This window comes from Tamandua tetradactyla, chromosome 10 (assembly GCF_023851605.1).
Source record: "Tamandua tetradactyla isolate mTamTet1 chromosome 10, mTamTet1.pri, whole genome shotgun sequence".
In the NCBI taxonomy this organism is placed as follows: domain Eukaryota; kingdom Metazoa; phylum Chordata; class Mammalia; order Pilosa; family Myrmecophagidae; genus Tamandua; species Tamandua tetradactyla.
This window is the reverse complement of record NC_135336.1, coordinates 96,634,573-96,659,146: the sequence shown is the minus strand read 5'-3', so window position 1 is coordinate 96,659,146 and position 24,574 is coordinate 96,634,573. Positions and strand designations below refer to the sequence as shown.

General features: G+C 40.7%; 1 protein-coding gene across 7 annotated transcripts in view; it reads left to right on the top strand.

The window, feature by feature from the left end:
* Positions 1–24,574, top strand: part of LOC143648653 (beta-1,3-galactosyltransferase 5-like) — a 71,873-nt gene that overhangs the window by 23,522 nt on the left and 23,777 nt on the right. For 4 of the 7 annotated variants that reach the window (XR_013158699.1, XM_077118929.1, XM_077118928.1 and 1 more), the window contains exon 2: positions 12,910–13,128. The exons of 2 other annotated variants lie outside the window; for them this stretch is intronic. The gene's annotated coding sequence lies outside the window, so the exon portion shown is untranslated. Of the gene's footprint in view, positions 1–12,909; positions 13,247–24,574 lie in introns of all 7 variants that reach the window. One more of the 7 variants, XM_077118931.1, reaches the window with a different exon arrangement.

The following is a 24,574-nucleotide window of genomic DNA, read 5'->3' as shown; positions in this document are numbered from 1 at the left end:
AACTCTCAGCTCCTGTTTCCAGTGGTTTTCTCTCCAAGCCTCTGTGAGCCCTCACTGAGCTTCCCTGGGGCAAACTCTGGATGTCATCTCTTAGCTTCTCTTGGCTTTCTCCAAGTTCTGTCTATTTGAGTCCTTGCTTAGCACCTGGGGTATTTCTGTCTGCATTTCCAAGTGTCCGTGTGTGCTCTCTGTGTCAGGTCTGGGAGCTTTCTCTCTGTGGGAGCTCCTTTAAGGACTCCAGTAAAATAATTGATACCCACCTGGAATGGGGGTTGTCACAACTCCATGGACATAATCTAATCAAAAGGTCCCACCCACAATTGGGTGTGTCACATCTCCATGGAAAAAACCTAATCAAAAGGGCCCACCCAAACAATAGGTCTGCTGTCCACAAGATTGGATTAGGATTAACAGAACACGTCTTTTTTGGGGTACATAACAGTTTCAAACCAACATTCATGGTGACATTAATGAGGCAATGGCCAAGGATCTGAAGGGATTAATAGGCACCAATGGATAGGCAGTGGTCATTCTGTACAGAAGCATAGCATGGCGAGCTGTCTAATGTATTCACCCAACTTTAAACAGCCTTGTGGCAGGAGTGTATGGTACATTGTGGAGGTGATGAGGAACCATTGGACTACTGGCTTTGAAAAGTCCTTCTGACCCATAGCATGGAGGTAGAGTAGGAGAAGCTGTGAGACAAGGTGGTGGAAATGGGTGTGCAGCTTGTGTGACCCAGTATGCTGTAAGGGGATTCATCCTGAAAGGAAGAGTGGAATTTGAGATGTCTGTGAGATGTCCAGTGGATATGTGGATCCATGGATATGAACCTTGGGGAAAGGTGTGGATGGACAATATGGCTTTGGGGAGTATTCATATGTACGTAATCATGAGAGTGAATAAGGGAGACTATCAAATGAGAAGGCCAAGAGCATACCATATTTTAGGGACAGGAGGAGGGAGAAGTGCCAACCAAAGAGAGTAAGAGTGAAAATTCGACGAGGTAGGGAGAGAACCAGAGAAAAGTACAAGAAGTCAAAGACCTCGGCAGTTACAAGAAGAAAGGGTTGGGTAAACAATGTTCCAACAAGATCATGAGAAATAAAGCCTAACTAAAGCCCCAGGTGCCCTGTGACTCAGTCTTGACTCAAAGAAACATCAATCTGATACCTTTAAGACAATTGAAGTTTTTATTGAAATTGCTCAAAGAACACCAAAGATGGATTCCATTCAAAATGTCCAACAAAATTGTAAATCCTTTCTCCTCCCTCTCTGTATCTGCCACCTTCCAAGCTCCCCTGCCTGCCCTTTTTCTCCAAATTCTCCAAAAGTCCCTCCAACTAAGCACTTGCTGGGCTGTTCTTTCATCCAGCACCTCTTATCTTCCAAGTCGATTATATTCTGTTCTACTAGTAACTCTTAGCCCTTTTCAGCACCTCTCAATTCTGCTCTCAACCAGTACCCTAATTCTGTGTAAGGAACAAGCTGGTAAAGGCAGTATACTTGATAGATTAGAGAAGGTGGAGAGTTAATTTTTGTCTTATACAGTAACATAGGAATAATCAATATTCTTATGTTAATTTTTTCCTGACTCAAAGAAGGCTTTGGGACCTTTGGCAGAATGATTTTAAATAAAATGAGCACAGAAGCCTGCTGGTAGTGGGTTAAGGATTAATCAAGTGGTGGGCGAGGCAGTATAGGCAGTGACAGACAGACTGCATACCCAGGAAGCACGACTTGGGTGGGAAGCAAAATCGGAGGCTGGTCAAAAGATGTCAGGTGACTGAGGAAGGGCACTTGAAGCATTTTTTTTAAATGAAATTTTTTGTTTTTGCAATAATGTATAAAGCAGAAGTTCCCATAAGAAATGGTTGCCATTTTAATAAAAAAGCAATGCCATTTGCCTTGCTCATTATTAATATGTATCACCATTGGGACCAATGAGGAAGGAATTCACAGTCCCACCAGGTCAGAAACTTGGGACTCAGAATATAGATGTTTTCTTCTAGAGAGTCTGAAAATCCCATGAGATCCCTCCCCTTCATGGAGGTATGAAGGTAGTTGCAGCTTGGGAGGAAGGGATGAGCAGAGAGGTGGGTCTTAGTGAAGTAGGGAAAGACCATACCGAGCTTCTTCATTTAAGATTATTTATTAAACAAATACTTTTGAATCTCCTACTATTGCCTCCTCAGTATGCAAGGGACCCAGTATCCTGCAGCTCCTGGGACTGTAACAAAGCAGATCATTCCCAGATCAATTTTTCCTGACCCAAAGATTTCTACGATAGAAGTGACTTTTGGACTCTTGTATTGGGAAGTGATTGGTGACGTAGCAGAATGATTGAGGTCTGGGAGCAAGGGGAGAGGAGCCCTGGTTACTGTGGTGTCAGGGAAAGTTTGCTGCCTTAAGCAGACTATAAAGGTATTGTTCTAGTTTGCTAGCTGCTGGAATGTGACACACCAGAGACGGATTGGCTTTTAATAAAAGGGGGTTTATTTTGTTGGTTCTTCAGAGGAAATGCAGCTAACTTTCCACTGAGGTTCTTTCTTATGTGGAAGGCACAGGATGGTCTCTGCTGGTCTTCTCTCCAGGCCCCTGGGTTCCAACAACTTTCCCCAGGGTGACTTCTTTCTGCATCTCCAAAGGCCTGGGCTGAGCTGCAAGTGCTGAGATGAGGAATGCTGAGCTGCTTAGGCTGTGCTATGTTGCGCTCTCTCATTTAAGCACCAGCCAATTAAGTCAAAGGTCACTCATTGCAGCAGACACGCCTCCTAGCCGACTGCAGATGTAATTAACAACAGATGAGGTTCACGTACCATTGGCTTATGTCTGCAGCAACAAGACTAGGTGTGCTCACCTGGCCAAGTTGACAACTGAATCTAACTAACAGGTATTCTCTAAGATCTATGATAGTAGTCTTGTCAGAAATCTTTGAACCCCTCTGGATGAAGCAGGCAATTTTCAGTGGCCCAGCTTTTTCCTTCTAATGATGTTTGAATTCCTTCCACAGAGAAGGAAACTTTTAATTCTAGAATCAAAGTTCAAAATGTGCAGAGGCATCAATTTAAGATAACTCTTAATGCTTGTATGGCTTATTCCATTTTACAAATTGCTTTCAAATGTCTTGTTTTGTTTTGCCCTCCCGGCAGTCCTGTGACTCATTATGATGGCCTTTATTCCACCTTTGAAGGGACAAGGCTCAGGTTCATAAAATCGATCAAAGTTCAGTGACGAGGAAGTGACAAAGTGCAATGCCTGTCGTTGTATTTGCTGAATTGTCCACTGCACTGCTAGGCTGCCATCCTAATGGCTTTTAAACACTTTTGAACCACAGTAAATTTCCTTTGTATCATGACTCATTCACACATGTGATCCACAAGTTATACTTGCTTTGACTGTGCCCCCATGCTCTCCAATATTTTAAATTCTATTTAGTTTTTTCTAACAACTCATCTTATTAAATTGATGTCATGATGCACTAATGTGTCATGGTGCAAAATTCATAAACATTATTTTAGGGTTCAAAATTACATCTAGTTCCTTCCCTGAGAAAGAGAGCAAGATGGCAAAGAGAGGGAGCGGGAAAGTGTGTGTGTCTCTGCGGTGGGGGTCATGGGATGCTCTTGAAGAGAACAGGGGCCCGGAGCAGCAAGGTGGAAGGCCATGGACCAGTTTCTTGGCCTCAAAGGGTTGCCCAGGTCCAGGGCACAGGGCTCTGCAGCAGGCCAGGCCAAGTGGGCTTGAACCTGAGCAGCAGAAGGCGGGAGGGTTTGCTCTGTTCCTATTAGATGAACAACTCAAGGTGCACTTCTTCTTGACCTCTGGTCAGTAGGACACTCCTACTTTTACAGAGGCAGTAAGTGGAGGCCATGCCATGATAGGCATAAGAAAGTAGCTCAGCACTTCACCTACCTTTTTCACCTACTTTTTGTCCCACTGTGAAATTATTACATTCAACAATGCTTCCTGCAATGGAACTGAGGTCCTGAAAGAGCCCGCAATCCAAAGGACATTTTGATAGATAAGCTAGACAATCACAATTGCAGTGAATAGCGGCAATCTTGACCGTGAACCTGCCTGCATGCTCATGTTTGGAGTCGGTGTGGCTTGTTTGTAGGAGATAATTGTGGTGGGCCTCTGTCCTGCTGAGAGGTAGCTGTGTATGATGAGGTTCCTTATGCCTTTTACCACAATTAAAGGAAGTAGAGGGTTTGAGGGCAGACTCCACATGTGTTCTAGTTTGCTAGCTGCTGGAATGCAATATACCAGAAACAGAATAGCTTTTAAAAAAGGGACTTTAATAAGTTCTAAGGCCAAGAAAATGTCCCAATTAAAGCAAATCTGTAGAAATGTCCAATCTAAGGCATGCAGGGAAAGATACCTTGGTTCAAGAAGGCCGATGAAGTTCAGGGTTTCTCTCTCAAGTGAGAAGGCATGTGGTGAACATAGAGTTTCTCTCTCAACTAGAAAGGTACATGGTGAACATGGTCAGGGTTCCTCTCTCATTTGGAGGGGCACATGGTGAACACAGCATCATCTGCCAACTTCTTCTCCTGACTTCCTGTTTCATAAAGTTCCCTGGGAGACATTTTCCTTCTTCATCTTCAAAGGTCGCTGGCTGGTGGACTCTGCTTCTCGTGGTTATGTCGTTCTGCTCTGCTCTCTCTGAATCTCTCATTCTCCAAAATGTTTCCTCTTTTATAGGACTCCAGTAAACCAATTAAGACCCACCCAAATGGGTAGAGACATGTCATCCCCTAATCCAGTTAAACAACCACTCTCGATTAAATCACATCTCCAGGGAGATGATCTGATTACAATTTCAAACATACAGTATTGAATAGAGGGATTATTTTGCCTTCATGAAATGGGATTTAGATTAAAACATGGCTTTTCTTGGGGACATACATCCTTTCAAACCAGCCCAACATGCCATAAGGAGTGAAGATATGGCAGTCAGGAATTGATAGAGGCAGCACTGCCTCCAGAGAGCTGGTTCTGCTGGATCTGCAAATCACGTGTCTTCAGTCTCATGTCTGAGCTGTTGTGGTTCAGTTTTGTGTATGTACTGTTTTCTAAAGGTAGATTATCTCCCACCTTCTCAGTCATCACATGCCTGCCTCCTGGGATCAGTCGGCTACACGATGGAATCTGCGTGTTTGCCTCTGATTTCTCATGCTATGCATGTGCCATTCCTTCTGCTTTCTCTTCTGTGTGTGACTCTTATTCTTCACTCCAAGATTAGAATTTTTGCTAGGGCAAGAACAGTACCTTTATGTTTCTCTTAATTTTTTTTTAACTCTTTTATTGTATAATATAACATATATGAAAAGCAAAGAAATAAAAAAGCAATAGTTTTCAAAGCACTCTTCAACAAGAAGTTACAGGACAGAGCCCAGAGTTTGTCATGGGCTACCATACCATCCTCTCAGAATTTTCTTTTTAGCTGCTCCATAATATAGGGGGCTAGAAGGCTTAAATATTTTTTTATCATCACAATCGACTTTTTTTCCTTATCTTTTTGTGAAAAATAACATATATACAAAAAAGCAATAGATTTCAAAGCACAGCAGCAGAGTTAGTTGTAGAACATATTTCAAAGTTTGACATGGGTTACAGTTCCACTATTTTAGGTTTTTACTTCTAGCTGTTCTGAGATACTGGAGAGTAAAAGAGATATCAATTTAATGATTCAGGATTCATATTCATTTGTTAAATCCTGTCTGTATAACTCCACCACCACCTTTGATCTTTCCATTCCTCTCTTTAGGGGTTTTTGAGCTATGCCCATTCTAGCTTTTTCATATTGGAAGGGTCTGTCACTAATACGGGGTAGGGAGATGGAACCAGCTGATGTTCTAGAGAGGCTGGGCCCTCTAGGTTTCAGGACATATCTGGACGAGGGACCCATCTGGAGGTTGGAGGTTTTTGGAAAGTTACTCTAGTGCACGGAACCCTTGTGGAATCTTATATGTTGCCCTAGGCGTTCTTGAGGATTGATTGGAATGGTCCTGTTATGGCAGGTTATGACAAGTAGCAAGCTCTAACTGAAGCTTGCATAAGAACAACCTCCAGAGTAGCCTCTCGACTCTATTCGAACTCTCTCTGCCACTAATGCTTTATTAGTTATACTTCTTTTCCCCCTTTTGGTCAGAATGGAATTGTTGACCCCATGGTGCCCAGGCCAGATTCATCCCTGGGAGTCATCTCTTGCATCGCCAGGGAGACTTTCACACCTGGATGTAATGTCCTATGAAGGTGGGAGAGCAATGATTTCACTTGCAGATTTGGGCTTAGAGACAGTGAGGCCATGTCTGAGCAATAAAAGAGGTCCCCCTGAAGTAGCTCTAAGGCATGCCTATAGGTAGTCTAAGCTTCTCTGCTACCTACGTAAGTTTCACAAGAGTAAACCTCAGGATCCAGGGTATGGCCTATTGATTTGGGTGTCCCTAATATTTGACACAATGTCAGGGGATTCCCTGATGGTAAGGTTCAATAGTTTCATATTCTTTCTTCCATTCCTCAAGGGATTTTGCCAATACATTTTTTATTGTCTGCTTAATATACTCTAGGATATATCTAGGCATTACAATAGGCTTTACAGGATTATAGGGCCTCTTTCTTATTCTGGTGTATAATTCTTTTTTTTAAAAAAATTTTTTTTTTATTAATCAAAAAAAGAAAAGAAATTAACATAACATTTAGAAATCATTCCATTCTACACATGCACTCAGTAATTCTTAGTATCATCACATAGATGTATGATCATTTCTTAGTACATTTGCATTGATTTAGGAAAAGAACTAGCAAAACAGCAGAAAAAGATATAGAATGTTAATATAGAGAAGAGAATTAAGATAATAATACTAATAAAAAAATATATATATATATAAAAAGGAAAAAGAAAAAAAACAAAAGATACAAACAAACAAAAAAAAACGATATTTCAGGTGCAGCTTCATTCAGTGTTCCAACATAGTTACATTACACTTAGGTATTATTGTGCTGTCCATTTTTGAGTTTTTGTATCTAGTCCTGTTGCACAGTCTGTATCCCTTCAGCTCCAATTACCCATTATCTTACCCTGTTTCTAACTCCTGCTGGTCTCTGTTACCAATGACATATTCCAAGTTTATTCTAGAATGTCGGTTCACATCAGTGGGACCATACAGTATTTGTCCTTTAGTTTTTGGCTAGACTCACTCAGCATAATGTTCTCTAGGTCCATCCATGTTATTACATGCTTCATAAGTTTAGTCTGTCTTAAAGCTGCATAATATTCCATCGTAGGTATACGTCACAGTTTGTTTAGCCACTCTTCTGTTGATGGACATTTTGGCTGTTTCCATCTCTTTGCAATTGTAGATGATGCTGCTATAAACACTGGTGTGCAAATGTCCGTCTGTGTCTTTGCCCTTAAGTCCTTTGAGTAGATACCTAGCAGTGGTATTGCTGGGTGGTAGTCCATTCTGCCAGTCTATGTCTTTTGATTGGGAAATTCAGTCCATTAACTTTTAGTGTTACTACTGTTTGGATAATATTTTCCTCTACCATTTTGGCTTTTGTATTGTATATATCATATCTGATTTTCCTTCTTTCTACACTCTTCTCCATACCTCTCTCTTCTGTCTTTTCGTATCTGACTCTAGTGCTCCCTTTAGTATTTCTTGCAGAGCTGGTCTCTTGGTCACAAATTCTCTCAGTGACTTTTTGTCTATAAATGTTTTAATTTCTCCTTCATTTTTGAAGGACAATTTTGCTGGATATAGAAGTCTTGGTTGGCAGTTTTTCTCTTTTAGTAATTTAAATATATCATCCCACTGTCTTCTAGCTTCCATGGTTTCTGCTGAGAAATCTACACATAGTCTTATAGGGTTTCCCTTGTATGTGATGGATTGTTTTTCTCTTGCTGCTTTCAAGATCCTCTCTTTCTCTTTGACCTCTGACATTCTAACTAGTAAGTGTCTTGGAGAACGCCTATTTGGGTCTATTCTCTTTGGGGTGCACTGCACTTCTTGGATCTGTAATTTTAGGTCTTTCATAAGAGTTGGGAAATTTTCAGTGATAATTTCTTCCATTAATTTTTCTCCTCCTTTTTCTTTCTCTTCTCCTTCTGGGACACCCACAACATGTATATTTGTGTGCTTCATATTGTCATTCAGTTCCCTGATCCCCTGCTCAAGTTTTTCCATTCTTTTCCCTATAGTTTCAGTTTCTTTTTGGAATTCAGATGTTCCATCCTCCAGTTCACTAATTGTAGCTTCTGTCTCTTTAGATCTACCATTGTAGGTATCCATTCTTTTTTCCATTTTTTCTTCTTTGTCCTTCACCACCATACGTTCTGTGATTTGTTTTTTCAGATTTTCTATTTCTTCTTTTTGTTCAGCCCATGTCTTCTTCATGTCCTCCCTCAATTTATTGATTTGGTTTTTGAAGAGTTTTTCCATTTCTGTTCGTATATTCAGCATTAGTTGTCTCAGCTCCTGTATCTCATTTGAACTATTGGTTTGTTCCTTTGACTGGGCCATATCTTCAATTATCCGAGCGTCATCCATTATTTTCTGCTGGTGTCTGGGTATTTGATCAGATTTCCCTGGGTGTGGGACCCGGCTGGTTGAAAGGTTTTTCTGTGAAATCTCTGGGCTCTGTTTTTCTTTTCCTGCCCAGTAGGTGGCGCTTGTGGCGCTCATCTGTCTGTGGGGCCCACCAGTAAAAGATGCTGTGGCTCCTTTAACTTGCCAATCCGAATCTCACAGTCGGCCCCGGAAACCGCGTGTGGAGGGGGGGTCGCCGGCCGCCGCGGCTTGGGGGAGTGCCGGTCCAAATTGCCCAGCTGGCCCGAAATGCCAAGCATGGCGGGAGGGCCCCGCTATCCAACGTTCCCAGTCAGACTGGGGAGCCACGTGCGTGGAGGGGACCCCAGTCGCCAGCCGCCCCCGCCGGGAAAACGCGCACCCCTCGGGTGTCTCACCGCAGCGGATTCTCCCTGCCCGTTCAGCCGTACCAGAATGGGGTACGCTGTCTTTTTGGTCTCTGTCGTGGCTCCGGGAGCTGTTTCGTATTGTGTCTGTTTCTTTAGTTGCTTTTCTGGAGGAGGAACTAAGACCCGCGCGTCTTACTAAGCCGCCATCTTCTCTGGAAGTCTAAATTTCCCTTTTTAAAAGCCATTCCGTTTCTGGTATATTGCATTCCAGCAGCTAGCAAACTAGAACAGACCTGTATGTGTGTCCATTAGGCATCCCTCGCCCTCGCACTCTGGAGTCCTAGGCCTGGGCGTGCTCCTCCTTGCTCTGCCTTGCAGACCCAGCAGGAGTGGGAACAATTCCTCTGTCCGCCTCAGCCACCCGCCGGAAGCCTGTATAATTCTTTTAATGTGTTGTTGGATTCGATTTGCTGATATTTTGTTGAGAATTTTTGCATCTATGTTCGTTAGGGAGATTGGCCTGTAGTTTTCCTTTCTTATAGCATCTTTACCTGGTTTTGGTATTAAAATGATTTTAGCTTCATAAAATGAGTTAGATAAAGTTCTTTCTTCCTCAATTTTTTGGAAAAGTTTAAGCAGGATTGGTATTAGTTCTTTCTGGAATGTTTGATAAAATTCCCCTGTGAAGCCATCTGGCCCTGGGCTTTTCTTTGTAGGAAGATTTTTGATAACTGATTGAATCTCTTTACTTGTGATTGGTTTGTTGATTTTCTATTTCTTCCTGAGTCGGTGTAGCTTGTGTGTCTGTCTCCAGCAATTTGTCCATTTCATCTAAGTTGTCTGGTTTGTTGGAATATAGTTGTTCATAGTATCCTCTTATGATTTGTTTTATTTCTTCAGGGTCTGTGGTTACACAACCCTTCTCATTTCTGATTTTGCTTATTTGCATCTTCTCCCTTTTTTTCTTTGTCAGTTTTGCTAGTGGCCCATCAATTTTATTGATTTTCTCAACAAACCAGCTTTTGGTTTTATTGATTCTTTCTATTGCACTTTTGTTCTCCCATTCATTTATATCTGTTTTAATCTTTCCTATTTCTCTTCTTCTATTTGCTTTGGGGTTAGTTTGATATTCTTTCTCAAGTTCCTGCAGGTGTGCTGTTATGTCCTTGATTTTTGCTCTTTCTTGTTTTTTAATATAGGCATTTAGGACAGCACAGCCTTTGCCACATCTCATAAATTCTGATAAGTTGTTTCCTCATTTTCATTCATCTGCAGATAAAACTGATTTCTCTAGCAGTTTCTTCTTTGACCCACTGGTTGTTTAAGGTGTGTTATTTAATCTCCATATATTTGTACAAGTTCTCATTCTTCGGTGGTTATTGGGATCCACCTTCATCCCATTGTGATCAGAGAAAGTGCTTTGAATAATTTCAGTGTTTTTAAATTTATAAAGACGTGTTTTATGCCCCAGCATATCATCTATCCTGGAGAATGTTCCATGAGCACTAGAGAACAATGTATGTTCTTGTGTTTTGGGGTGCAGTGACTTATATATGTCTTTTAAATCTAATTCATTTGTCAAGTTATTTAACTTCTCTATTTCCTTGTGGATCTTCCATCTGGTTGTTCTATCTATAGAAGAGAGTGGTGTATTGAAGTTTCCTACTATTATTGTTGAAACATCTATCATTCCCTTTAGTTTTGCCAATGTCTGCCTCATGTACTTTGGAGCTCCTGGATTGGGAGCATAAATATTTATGATTGTTATATCTTCTTGGTGAATTGACCCTTTAATTAGTAAATAGTGTCCTTCTTTGTCCCTTATGATGTCTTTACATTTAAAGTTTATTTTGTCCAATATTAGTATAACTACTCCTCCTTTCTTTTGGTTACAAGTTATGTGGAAAATCTTTTTCCATCCGTTCACTTTCAATCTATTTGTATCTTTGTGTCTAAGATGAGTTTCTTGTAAGCAGTATATAGTTGGATTATATTTCTTAATCCATTCTGCAAAGCTGTATCTTTCAACTGGTAAGTTTAGTCTGTTAACATTCAAAGTTATTACTGAAAAGGTGCTTCTTGAATCCACCATCTTATCTTTTTAATTTTATTTATCAGATCTATATATTCTTTTCCCTCTTTCTCTTTGTATTGTTTAAATTACCTTTAATTTAACTTAGTAGTCTTCAATTCTGTGCCCTCCCCCAGACCTCCCTCTCCTGCCTTTTTTTTCAGCCAACAGAACTCCTTTTAGTATTTTTTACAGGTCCAGTTCTCTTACTAACAAATTCTTTCAGGTCTTATTTATCTGTGAAAAATTTAATCTCTCCCTCAGTTTGAAAGGGCAGTTTGGCTGGGCACAGAATTCTTGGCTGGAAGTCTTTTTCATTCAGGATCTTGAATTTATCATACCACTGCCTTCTTGCCTCCAAGGTACCAGTTGAGTAGTCTGAACTCAGTCTTATTTGGTTTCCCTTGTATGTAGTAGATTATTTTTCTCTTGCTGCTTTCAGGATTTTCTGCTTCTCTTCAACATTTGACAGATCGATTAATATGTGTTTTGGGGAAGGCCCACTTGGATTTATTCTGTTTGGAGTTTGTTGGATTTCTTTGACTTGTGTATTTTTGTCCCTAATAAGGATTGGGAAGTTTCCCCCCATTATATTCACAACTACTCTTCTTAATTCTTTACTCCTCTCTTCACCTTCTGGGACACCAATGACTCTTCTATTTGTGCACTTCATTTCGTCTGTCATTTCTCTGAGATCCAATTCAAATTTTTCCATCTTTTTTGCCATTTGCTGTTTTGAATCTTTGAAGTCAGTTATACTGTCCTCTATATCACTTATTCTTTCTTCTGTCTCTTTAAATTTGGTGTCATGTACCTCTGGTATGTTTTTTATTTGGTCAACAGAATCTTTACTCTCTGTGATATCTGTTATTTTTCTATTTGTTCATTCACATTCCTCTTTATACTCTTCTACTATCTTCTTGACCTCCTTTTGTCATTTGCCATCCTACTTATTTTATTAAGTAGAGTTGTATGAACATCTTTGATTAGTTATTCCAATGTGTGTCTCCTCTGGTGTTTTAATTTGGTCATATAAAAGAGCTATATCTGTCTGCATTGTGACATGCTTAGTGACCTTCTGCTGTTTTCATTGCATGGAAATATCTTGATTGGATTACTATGGCAGTTGATTTCTTCCATTTGTCCAAGGAGGACGTGCACGAGCCAGCAATCAAAACCGAGTCTCACGTAGCAGGCAAGCATTCCACCACTGAACTACCGATGCACCACCCCACCGCATAGTTTTTTTTTGGTTTATTTTGGATGCATGTTCCGGGAATTGAACCTAGGTCTCCTGCGTGGAAGGCGGGCATTCTAACCACTACCAGCGTGTTTTTTTATAATTCCATTTTCAGGAGAGAGAAAAGAGAATCCTTAGTATGACAAAGCTCTCCCACTGGCAGGGGAAAGCTAGGAGGTGCTTTTGCCCCCATGCTTTTTTTTTTAACCAGTTTTTATTGTCAAGAGTAACGTATATACAGAAAAGTGATACATTTCAAAGTACAGTTTAGTAAGTAGCTATAGAGCAAATTTCAAAGTATGGTATGGATTACAAGTTCCATAATTTCAGATCTTTCCTTCTAGCCATTCTAATTCACTAGAGATAAACAAGAAATACCCATATAGTGATTCAGTAGTCATAGTCAATGGTTAAATCCTGTCTTCTCTGTTACAACTCCTCCCTCTCATTTGATCCTTCTCCCAATCTTCAGGGATATTAGGGTAATGACTGTCTAACTTCTTTATATTGAAAAAGGCTGTGACATTTTGGGGTAGGGGGATACAACTGGTTGATGTCCCTGAGAAACTGGGGCCTCTCGGTTTCAGTGATTATTTGGAATAGGAACAATTTGGAGGTTTTGAGTTTTTGAAAAATGAACTTAGTGAAGCCCCTGTGATTTTTTTTTCTTAGGTGCAGAGTCTGGGAAGGAAACCCAGCTCCTCCGCATTCTCCTGCAGAACCACCCATGCACATGTCCCTGCACTTTTGACAGATGCTAATACTGCCTCGCTAAGCACACTTTGCCTCTCTGTGTGAACAACAAGACAGAAACTGTTGATATTGCTTCCTCTTCCCTTGGCAGAAGACAGGTTCAGTTTCTTCTGAGGATTAAGAGCAGACTTGTGAAATGTATGTATGTACATAAGGCAATGAACAATTTTGCAAAACAAATTCATCCCAAGGAGATACTTATGAGCCAAGCATCTGTTTTCAAGCATGAAAATATATTCAAGTCACAAAGAAGTAGGTAGGCTTTCGGAGATGTGGGGTGGGCATTTCTACTACTTCTCATTTATTCGTTCAACAATCTTCCTTGAGCTTCTGTGTGCCAAATATAGTACAGGAGGGCATGCTACAATGGTGAGAAATTCAGAAAATGGTCTTTGCTATCCTTCTGGAGTTATGGACTAGTCGGAAAGGGGGTAGTGCTCCAGGGTTTGCCCAAAGAATTAATAAAACACAGTGGCATTAATTAAAGTAATAAAATACAAAACCATGGGTGCACAAGCAGTAAGGAAAGGGAGAGCTTTGCTGAGGCATTGGCAGATGCTTTCAGCCTCTGCTCCTGTTGGGGGTTCCTCACTTTGCTTCTCCAGGGCTGGTTTTCATCTCTTGGCTTCCCTCGGCTCTCTCCAGGTTCTGGCTTAACACCTCATGGTGATGTCTGCTGGGCTCCAAGCATCTCCTAACATGTGTGTCTCTGTTCTCTAAGTGTCAGCATCTGTGTTAACTCTGCTCTAAAGTTTCTGTTGGCTCTGAGGCTTCTGTCATTTTTGCCCCTGAAGTCACTTTTCTTTCAGTCTGTCCATTTTCCATCCCTTCTATCCAGACTGGCAGTGGTTCCATTTATACAGATCCTACAACACTCTTGTTGGTTTTCTATACAGTCTGCTGGGATTGTGCCCATCAGATAAAAGGACTTTCCACAGATCCTTTCTGGATAACTCCATCTCCAATCTTTGCTTTCTCAGAAATGGCCAACTGGTTCCATGTTTGGTTAAATCCTCACTTTGGGCACTATTCTCTGGGGTCTCCTTTTCTGGAAGCCCGGAAATTTCTAGAGCATCAATTTCTGGTTTCTTTGTACCCAAGAGTTCAGTTCTCAGAGTATCTCTTTACCATCTCATAGCACTATAAGCTGTAAGGGAAAGCCAGGCTGCACTTCCCATATTTAATTTGGAAATCTCTTCTGCTGAGTATTCCAGCTCATGTTTTTTAAGATTTGCTTTCCATCTGAAACCAGTGGTCAATTTTCCTCAATTCATTGTCACTTTAAAACAAGGATCGCCTTCCTTCCGGTTTGCAATAATACATGCATGATTTCTGTCTGAGGCCTTCTCAGAAGTATCTTTAGAGTCCACACATCTACCAACAGTCTCTTCAAAGCATTCTAGGCCTTCTCTATCAAGCTTCCTGAAGTCTTCCAGAATTTTCCTCTTATCCATTTAAAAAGCTGTTCCAACATGTTTGGTATTTGCAAACCGCAGTACCCTGCTTCTCTAGTACCCAGATCTATTTTAGTCTGCAAAAGCTGCTGGAATGCAATATACCAGAAATGGAATGGCTTTTAAAGAGGGGAATTTATTAAGTTGCAAGTTTACAGTTCTCAGGCTGTGAAAAAGTGCAGATTAAGGCAAGGCTATAAAAATGCTCAAACTAAGGCATCTAGGGTAAGATACCTTTGGTCAAGAAGGCCAATGATGTTTGGGGTATCTCACTTAGCTGGAAAGGCACATGGTGAGGTCTGAAAGCTTTCCTTCCCTGCTTCTTCAGCAACTTCCCTGGGGGTGTTTCCTTTATGCATCTCCAAAGGTCCCTGGCTTTGTGGGCTCTGTTGGTTCTGTTGACTCTAAAGCTTTTTCCAAAATGGTTCCCTTTTAAAAGACTCCAGTAAGCAACCTCACATTGAATGGGTAGAGATGCATCTCCACGGAAACCATCTAATTAAAAGTTACTACCCACAATTGGGTGAGTCACTTCTCCATGGAAACAATAAAAAAGATCCCACCTGGCAATATTGAATGAGGATTAAAGAACTTGGCTTTTCTGGGGTACACAACAGATTCAAACCAGCACAGTCAGTAAGGGTACCTAAAATGATTAAACACAGGGAAAATACTAGACCTGACAAATAAAAGCCAAAGGATGAAATGACTGAAATGAGGATTGCTTATATAGTAATAGCATTGAATGTTAATGGATTAAATGCCCCCAATCAAGATACACAGATTGACAGAATGAATTTTATATATATAGAAAAAGATGGCCCAGGGCTGTGAGGAAAAATTCCTAATGTAACTGCCCTCAGCCTGGGGCAAATAGAAGTTGAATGGGGCTTTGTTCACAGTTCTTGGTTCAGCTGTCCAGAGGTGACGTGAAAGGCAGAGAGAGGAACCATCCCTGACCGGCGTGGGGCACTGTAAATTCCCTTCTCTCCAGAGGGGAGGCCACTAGTGCCCCCCAAATGCCTCTGTTTAAGAGTTAGACTCGAACTTCCGGAGAAGATGGCGGCTTAGTAAGACGCGCGGGCCTTAGTTCCTCCTCCAGAACAGCTACTAGGAAAGTAGGAACGATACAGAACAGCTCCTGGAGCCACAACAGAGACCAAGAAGACAGCGTACCCCATTCTGGAATGGCTGACTGGCTGGGAGAACCCGCTGCGGTGAGATCACCGAGGGGCGCGCGCTTCCCCGGGCTGGGGCGGCAGGCAGCTGGAGTCCCTCCCTCCCTCCTTCCCGGGCCGGCTGGGAGAATTGGACAGGCGATCCCCTCAAGCCACAGTGGCAGGCGCCCCCCCCCCCACACACATGGCCCCCCGGACCAGCTGGGAGAATTGGATCGGAGATCCCCCAAGCCGCGGAGACCGGCGACCGGGGTCCCTTCCAAACATGTGGCTTCCTGGTCCGGCTGGGAACGGTGGATAGGCACTCCCCCAAGCCGTGGCGTCCGGCGCCCCCCCGCCATGCTTGGCACCCCGTGCCGGCTGGGAAATTTGGACAGGCGCTCCCCCAAGCCGCGGAGGCCGGCGCCCCCCCCCACCACGCTTGGCGCCCCGGGCCAGCTGGGAAATTTGGACAGGCGCTTCCCAAAACCGTGGAGGCTGGTGGCCCTCCCCACACATGGATTCCTGGGCCGGCTGGGAGATTTGGATTGGCACTCCCCCAAGTCGCTTCGGCTGACGACCCTCCCCTACAGTGAGAGTTTTCCAAAGTTAAAGGAGCCACAGCATCTTTTACTGGTGGGACCCGCAGACAGACGAGCGCCACGAGCGCCACCTACTAGGCAGGATAAGAAAAACAGAGCCCAGAGATTTCACAGAAATATCTTTCAACCTACTGGGTCCCACACCCAGGAAAATCTGATTAAATGCCCAGACGCCAGCAGAAGATAACAGATCACGCTCGGAAAATTGAAGATATGGCCCAGTCAAAGGAACAAACCAATAGTTCAAATGAGATACAGGAGCTGAGACAACAAAAGCTGAATATATGAACAGAAATGGAAAACCTCTTCAAAAACCAAATCAATAAATTGAGGGAGGACATGAAGAAGACATGGGCTGAACAAAAAGAAGAAATAGAAAATCTGAAAAAACAGATCACAGAACTTATGGGAGTGAAGGACAAAGTAGAAAAGATGGAAAAAACAGTGGATACCTACAATGGTAGATTTAAAGAGACAGAAGCTAGAATTAGTGAATTGGAGGATGGAACATCTGAATTCCAAAAAGAAACAGAAACTATAGGGAAAAGAATGGAAAAATTTGAACAGGGGATCAGAGAACTGAATGACAATATGAAGCGCACAAATATACGTGTTGTGGGTGTCCCAGAAGGAGAAGAGAAGGGAAAAGGAGGAGAAAAACTAATGGAAGAAATTATCACTGAAAATTTCCCAACTCTTATGAAAGACCTAAAATTACAGATCCAAGAAGTGCAGCGCACTCCAAAGAGAATAGACCCAAATAGGCGTTCTCCAAGACACTTACTAGTTAGAATGTCAGAGGTCAAAGAGAAAGAGAGGATCTTGAAAGCAGCAAGAGAAAAACAATCCATCACATACAAGGGAAACCCAATAAGACTGTGTAGATTTCTCAGCAGAAACCATGGAAGCTAGAAGACAGTGGGATGATATATTTAAATTACTAAAAGAGAAAAACTGCCAACCAAGACTTCTATATCCAGCAAAATTGTCCTTCAAAAATGAAGGAGAAATTAAAACATTTATAGACAAAAAGTCACTGAGAGAATTTGTGACCAAGAGACCAGCTCTGCAAGAAATACTAAAGAGAGCGCTAGAGTCAGATACGAAAAGACAGAAGAGAGAGGTATGGAGAAGAGTGTAGAAAGAAGGAAAATCAGATATGATATATATAATACAAAAGGCAAAATGGTAGAGGAAAATATTATCCAAACAGTAGTAACACTAAAAGTTAATGGACTGAATTCCCCAATCAAAAGGCATAGACTGGCAGAATGGATTAAAAAACAGGATCCTTCTATATGCTATCTACAGGAAACACATCTTAGACCCAAAGATAAACATAGGTTGAAAGTAAAAGGTTGGGAAAAGATATTTCATGCAAATAACAACCAGAAAAGAGCAGGAGTGGCTATACTAATATCCAGCAAATTAGACTTCAAATGTAAAACAGTTAAAAGAGACAAAGAAGGACACTATCTACTAATAAAAGGAACAATTAAACAAGAAGACATAACAATCATAAATATTTACGCACCGAACCAGAATGCCCCAAAATACGTGAGGAATACACTGAAAAGGGAAATAGACTCATATACCATAATAGTTGGAGACTTCAATTCACCACTCTCATCAATGGACTGAACATCTAGACAGAGGATCAATAAAGAAATAGAGAATCTGAATATTACTATAAATGAGCTAGACTTAACAGACATTTATAGGACATTACATCCCACAACAGCAGGATACACATTTTTCTCAAGTGCTCATGGATCATTCTCAAAGATAGACCATATGCTGGGTCACAAAGCAAGTCTTTACAAATTTAAAAAGATTGAAATCATACACAACACTTTCTCGGATCATAAAGGAATGAAGTTGGAAATCAATAATAGACAGAGTGCCAGAAAATTCACAAATACGTGAAGGCTCAACAATACACTCCTAAACAACGAGTGGGTCAAAGAAGAAATTGCTAGAGAAATTAGCAAATACCTCGAAGCGAATGAAAATGAAAACACAACATATCGAAACTTATGGGACACAGCAAAGGCAGTGTTAAGAGGGAAATTTATTGCCCTAAATGACTATATCAGAAAAGAAGAAAAGGCAAAAATTTAGGAATTAACTGTCCACTTGGAAGAACTGGAGAAAGAACAGCAAACTAACCCCAAAGCAAGCAAAAGGAAAGAAATAACAAAGATTAGAGCAGAAATAAATGAAATTGAAAACATGAAAACAATAGAGAAAATCAATAAGACCAGAAGTTGGTTCTATGAGAAAATCAATAAGATTGATGGGCCCTTAGCAAGATTGACAAAAAGAAGAAGAGAGAGGATGCAAATAAATAAGATCAGAAATGGAAGTGGAGACATAACCACTGACCTCACAGAAATAAAGGAGGTAATAACAGGATACTATGAACAACTTTATGCTAATAAATACAACAATTTAGATGAAATGGACGGGTTCCTGGAAAGACATGAACAACCAACTTTGACTCAAGAGGAAATAGATGACCTCAACACACCAATCACAAGTAAAGAAATTGAATCAGTCATTCAAAAGCTTCCTAAAAAGAAAAGTCCAGGACCAGACGGCTTCACATGTGAATTCTACCAAACATTACAGAAAGAATTAGTACCAACTCTCTTCAAGCTCTTCAAAAAAATCGAAGTGGAGGGAAAGCTACCTAATTCATTCTATGAAGCCAACATCACCCTCATACCAAAACCAGGCAAAGAAAACTACAGACCAATCTCTCTAATGAATATAGATGCAAAAATCCTCAACAAAATTCTAGCAAATCAAATCCAACAACACATTAAAAGAATTATACATCATGACCAAGTAGGATTTATCCCAGGTATGCAAGGATGGTTCAACATAAGAAAATCAATTAATGTAATACACCACATCAACAAATCAAAGCAGAAAAATCACATGATCATCTCAATTGATGCAGAGAAGGCATTCGACAAGATTCAACATCCTTTCCTGTTGAAAACACTTCAAAAAATAGGAATACAAGGGAACTTCCTTAAAATGATAAAGGGAATATATGAAAAACCCACAGCTAATATCATCCTCAATGGGGAAAAATTGAAAACTTTCCCCCTAAGATCAGGAACAAGACAAGGATGTCCATTATCACCACTATTATTCAACATCATGTTGGAGCTTCTAGCCAGAGCAATTAGACAAGAAAAAGAAATACAAGGCATCAAAATTGGAAAGGAAGAAGTAAAACTATCACTTTTTGCAGATGATATGATATTATACGTCGAAAACCCGGAAAAATCCACAACAAAACTACTACAGCTAATAAATTAGTACAGCAAAGTAGCAGGGTACAAGATCAACATTCAAATTTCTGTAGTATTTCTATACACTAGCAATGAACAAGCTGAGGGGGAAATCAAGAAACGAATTCCATTTACAATTGCAACTAAAAGAATAAAATACCTAGGAATAAATTTAACTAAAGAGACAACCTATACAAAGAAAACTACAAAAAACTGTTAAAAGAAATCACAGAAGACCTAAATAGATGGAAGGGCATACTGTGTTCATGGATTGGAAGACTAAATATAGTTAAGATGTCAATCCTACCTAAATTGATTTACAGATTCAATGCAATACCAATCAAAATCCCAACAACTTATTTTTCAGAAATAGAAAAACCAATAAGCAAATTTATCTGGAAGGGCAGGGTGCCCCGAATTGCTAAAAGTATCTTGAGGAAAAAAAACGAAGCTGGAGGTCTCGCGCTGCCAGACTTTAAGGCATATTATGAAGCCACTGTGGTCAAAACAGCATGATATTGGCATAAAGATAGATATATTGACCAATGGAATCGAATAGAGTGCTCCGATATAGACCCTCTCATCTATGGACATTTGATCTTTGATAAGGCAGTCAAGCCAACTCACCTGGGACAGAACAGTCTCTTCAATAAATGGTGCCTAGAGAACTGGATATCCATATGCAAAAGAATGAAAGAGGACCTGTATCTCACACCCTATACAAAAGTTAATTCAAAATGGATCAAAGATCTAAACATTAGGTCTAAGACCATAAAACAGTTAGAGGAAAATGTAGGGAGATATCTTATGAAACTTACAATTGGAGGCAGTTTTATGGACCTTAAACATAAAGCAAGAGCACTGAAGAAAGAAAGAAATAGATGGGAGCTCCTCAAAATTAAACACTTTTGTGCATCAAAGAACTTCATCAAGAAAGTAGAAAGACAGCCTACACAATGGGAGACAATATTTGGAAATGACATATCAGATAAAGGTCTAGTATCCAGAATTTATAATGAGATTGTTCAACTCAACAACAAAAAGACAGCCAACCCAATTACAAAATGGGAAAAAGACTTGAACAGACACCTATCAGAAGAGGAAATACAAATGGCCAAAAGGCACATGAAGAGATGCTCAATGTCCCTGGCCATTAGAGAAATGCAAATCAAAACCACAATGAGATATCATCTCACACCCACCAGAATGGCCATTATCAACAAAACAGAAAATGACAAGTGCTGGAGAGGATGTGGTGAAAGAGGCACACTTATCCACTGTTGGTGGGAATGTCAAATGGTGCAACCACTGTGGAAGGCAGTTTGGCGGTTCCTCAAAAAACTGTATATAGAATTGCCATATGACCCAGCAATACCATTGCTAGGTATCTACTCAAAGGACTGAAGGGCAAAGACTCAAACGGACATTTGCGCACCAATGTTTCTAGCAGCATTATTTACAATTGCAAAGAGATGGAAACAGCCAAAATGTCCATCAACAGACGAGTGGCTAAACAAACTGTGGTATATACATACGATGGAATATTATGCAGCTTTAAGACAGAATAAACTTATGAAGCATGTAATAACATGGATGGACCTAGAGAACATTATGCTGAGTGAGTCTAGCCAAAAACTAAAGGACAAAAACTGTATGGTCCCACTGATGTGAACCGACATTCGAGAATAAACTTGGAATATGTCATTGGTAACAGAGACCAGCAGGAGTTAGAAACAGGGTAAGATAATGGGTAATTGGAGCTGAAGGGATACAGACTGTGCAACAGGACTAGATACAAAAACTCAAAAATTAACAGCACAATAATACCTAATTGTAATGTAATTATGTTAAAACACTGAATGAAGCTGCATCTGAGCTATAGTTTTTTTTTGTCTGTTTGTTTGTGTCTTTTGTTTTTTTTATCTTTTTCCTTTTCTTTTTTTATTTTTATTTTTATTTTTATTTTTTTCTCTATATTAACATTCTATATCTTTTTCTGTTGTTTTGCTAGTTCTTTTCCTAAATCGATGCAAATATACTAAGAAATGATGATCATGCATCTATGTGATGATGTTAAGAATTACTGATTGCATATGTAGAATGGAATGTTTTCTAAATGTTGTGTTAATTTCTTTTTTTTCTTTAATTAATAATAATAAAAAAAAGAGTTAGACTCCTCTGGACTCTGGCTCTGTACGGTTCACAACAGGCCAGCTGTTGCCCCCGAGTCAAGGTCAGGGAGAGTGAATGGACACAGGCAAAGGATGCCTCCTATTGGTCCCCATTGAGCTGCCACAGGGAGCTGGGATATACTAGAAAAAAAATTTTTTTTTAAAGGAAAGGCTGAAATAGGGTTGATGATATATTTTTCTAGGTAAGAAAATTAAAAAAAATTGTCAGTCACTATAACCATCCTTTCATAAAATAATATATATATATATATATATATATATATATATTAATAAACCCTCCAAAATGTGGTGCAAATGTGTGGCCCACAAGTGCCTCCACTGCACTTCACCCAGCCCTGACTGCCAGAGGGGGAGCACAGATCATAAAACACTGAATAGACCTTCCTAGAATGATGGAAAGGTGGGGTGATGTCACCCGGTGCCCTGTACAACCACGGCAACGGCTTCCGCAGCAACGCTGTCATCAGCGGCTTTGGAGCTTGCCCCTCGCTCTGGGGCCCCACGTGTGCTTGTCAGCCACTGGGGGCGGCACACCATGGCTTTCTGCAGCAGGACTGGTGACCTGGGGTCTGAGAACTTGGGCGGGAAAAAATTACATCTGAACGTTCACTGACCTCAAATTGAAACTCAGCATTTCCTTGCATTGTGGTCATCGACACTGACCCTGCATTGCGGCGTCTGTGGCTCTGTCCAGTCTTCTCGCGCCAGGTCACAGGAGCTGAGTGTACCTCCCCGCCTTGTGAAGTCCATCACGCCTTCAGAGCGGAGTGGCTGTTGCCTGTTGTTATCAAATGCAATAATGAAGACACGTATATATTACTCCAGCACACATTTCAGAAATAGTTCTGCAAGTAACCAGTATTCTGACTGTTGTCATTGATAAATTTGCCTGGATTTGAACTTTATATGAACGTAACACTATATGTCTGGCTTTTTTCTCTCACTATAACATGTGTGAGATGAGTTCATGTCGTTGTGCATGTCAATAGTCTGTCCTTTTTTGTTGCTGGGTAGCATTCCATTTATCCGTTCTGTTGCTTTTGGACATTTCCTGCTTATAGTTGCAGCAGCTGGTGACTTATTGGCTCTCAGCTCTAAATTCACTTTTGACTACTTTGTGAAAGTGGATCAGGGTCCTTTAAATATTTTCCTTCTGCCAGCTGGCCCTGAAGCTTTGTCAGTAGAGGCCATTGGAGAGATACTGCAGAAGGAAAGGTGTTTTCCTTCAGGGTTCAGAGGTGCTTGCTTGGCAGGATCTTGGGGCTTCCCCTAGTATAGCTCCTTGGTGGATTTATAGCAGCGTGCACTGGTTGACAGTTCCTGAACAGCTTTCCCTGACACACTAAAGAGCAGATTTCTGACATGTTCCACAGGGCAGGTATCAGCAAGTTTTGCCTGTGTGGCTGGCATGAGAGTGACTTCTCTGCTGTTAAGTAAACCATAGCCATGTCTTTTCCAGTGATGTTTGATTTCAACCCTGGAGTTGGGGGCTCTTCCTTGCGTGGTCAATCTCAGCCCTACTTGCAGCAGCTACTTTAATTTCTGCATTCTTTTTTTTTTTAATTTTTTATTAATTAAAAAAAATTACAAGAAAGAAACACAAACATTCTCAACACATACACTCAGCAATTCACAATATCATCACATAGTTGCATATTCATCATCATGATCATTTCCCACAACATTTGCATCAATTCAGAAAAAGAAATAAAAACACAACAGAAAAACAAAACAAAAACAAGAAATTTTTTTGCATACCATACCCTTACCCCTCCCTTTCATTGATCACTAGCATTTCAAACTACATTTGTTTTAACATTTGTTCCCTCTATTATTTATTTTTATTCCATATGTTCTACTCATCTGTTGACAAGGTAGATAAAGGGAGCATCAGACACAAAGTTTTCACAATCACACAGTCACATTGTGAAAGCTATATCATTATACAATCATCATCAAGAAACGTGGCTACTAGAACACAGCTCTACATTTTCAGGCAGTTCCCTCCAGCCTCTCGTTTACATCTTGGTTAACAAGGTGATATCTACTTAATGCGTAAGAATAACCTCCAGGATAACCTCTCAACTCTGTTTGGAATCTCTCAGCCATTGACACTTGTCTCATTTCATTCTTCCCCCTTTTGGCGGAGAAGGTTTCCTCAATCCCTTGATGCTGAATCTCAGCTCATTCTGGGATTTCTGTCCCACGTTGCCAGGATGATCCACACCCCTGGGAGTCATGTCCCACGTAGACAGGGGGAGGGTGGTGAGTCTGCTTGCTGTGTTGGCTGGAGAGAGAGGCCACATCTGAGCAACAAAAGAGGTTCTCTTGGGGGTGACTCTTAGGCCTAATTTTAAGTAGGCCTGACCTATCCTTTCTGGGGTTAACTTTCATATGAACAAACCCCAAGACTGGGGGCTCAGCCTATAGCTTTGGTTGTCCACACTGCTTGTGAGAATATCAAGAATCAACTTGGGGAAGCTGAGTTTTCCCCCGTTCTCACCATTCCCCGAAGGGGACTTTTCAAATACTTTTCCACTCACTGATCAAATCACTCTGGGATTCATCAGGGCATCACCTGGACAAACCAGCAAAATCTCATATCCTATACAAAGTTTCATGTACTTAAGGTGTTCAACCAACTATCTACATAAGTTATATTAGGAAATGCACTAGTCAAAGTATAAATTTGTAACAAATAAACAGTTTTTGCTTTAGTCTCACACATAAGTTGAAATTTTTAAATATTAATTACCATCTATTTTCAGCACCCTGCAGTAATGACATTCTTTTGTTCTTTCGCATGCAAAAACATTTTTAAAATTTGGCTATTTAGTCACTATCATTATACACTCTAGGCATTCCTAGATTATA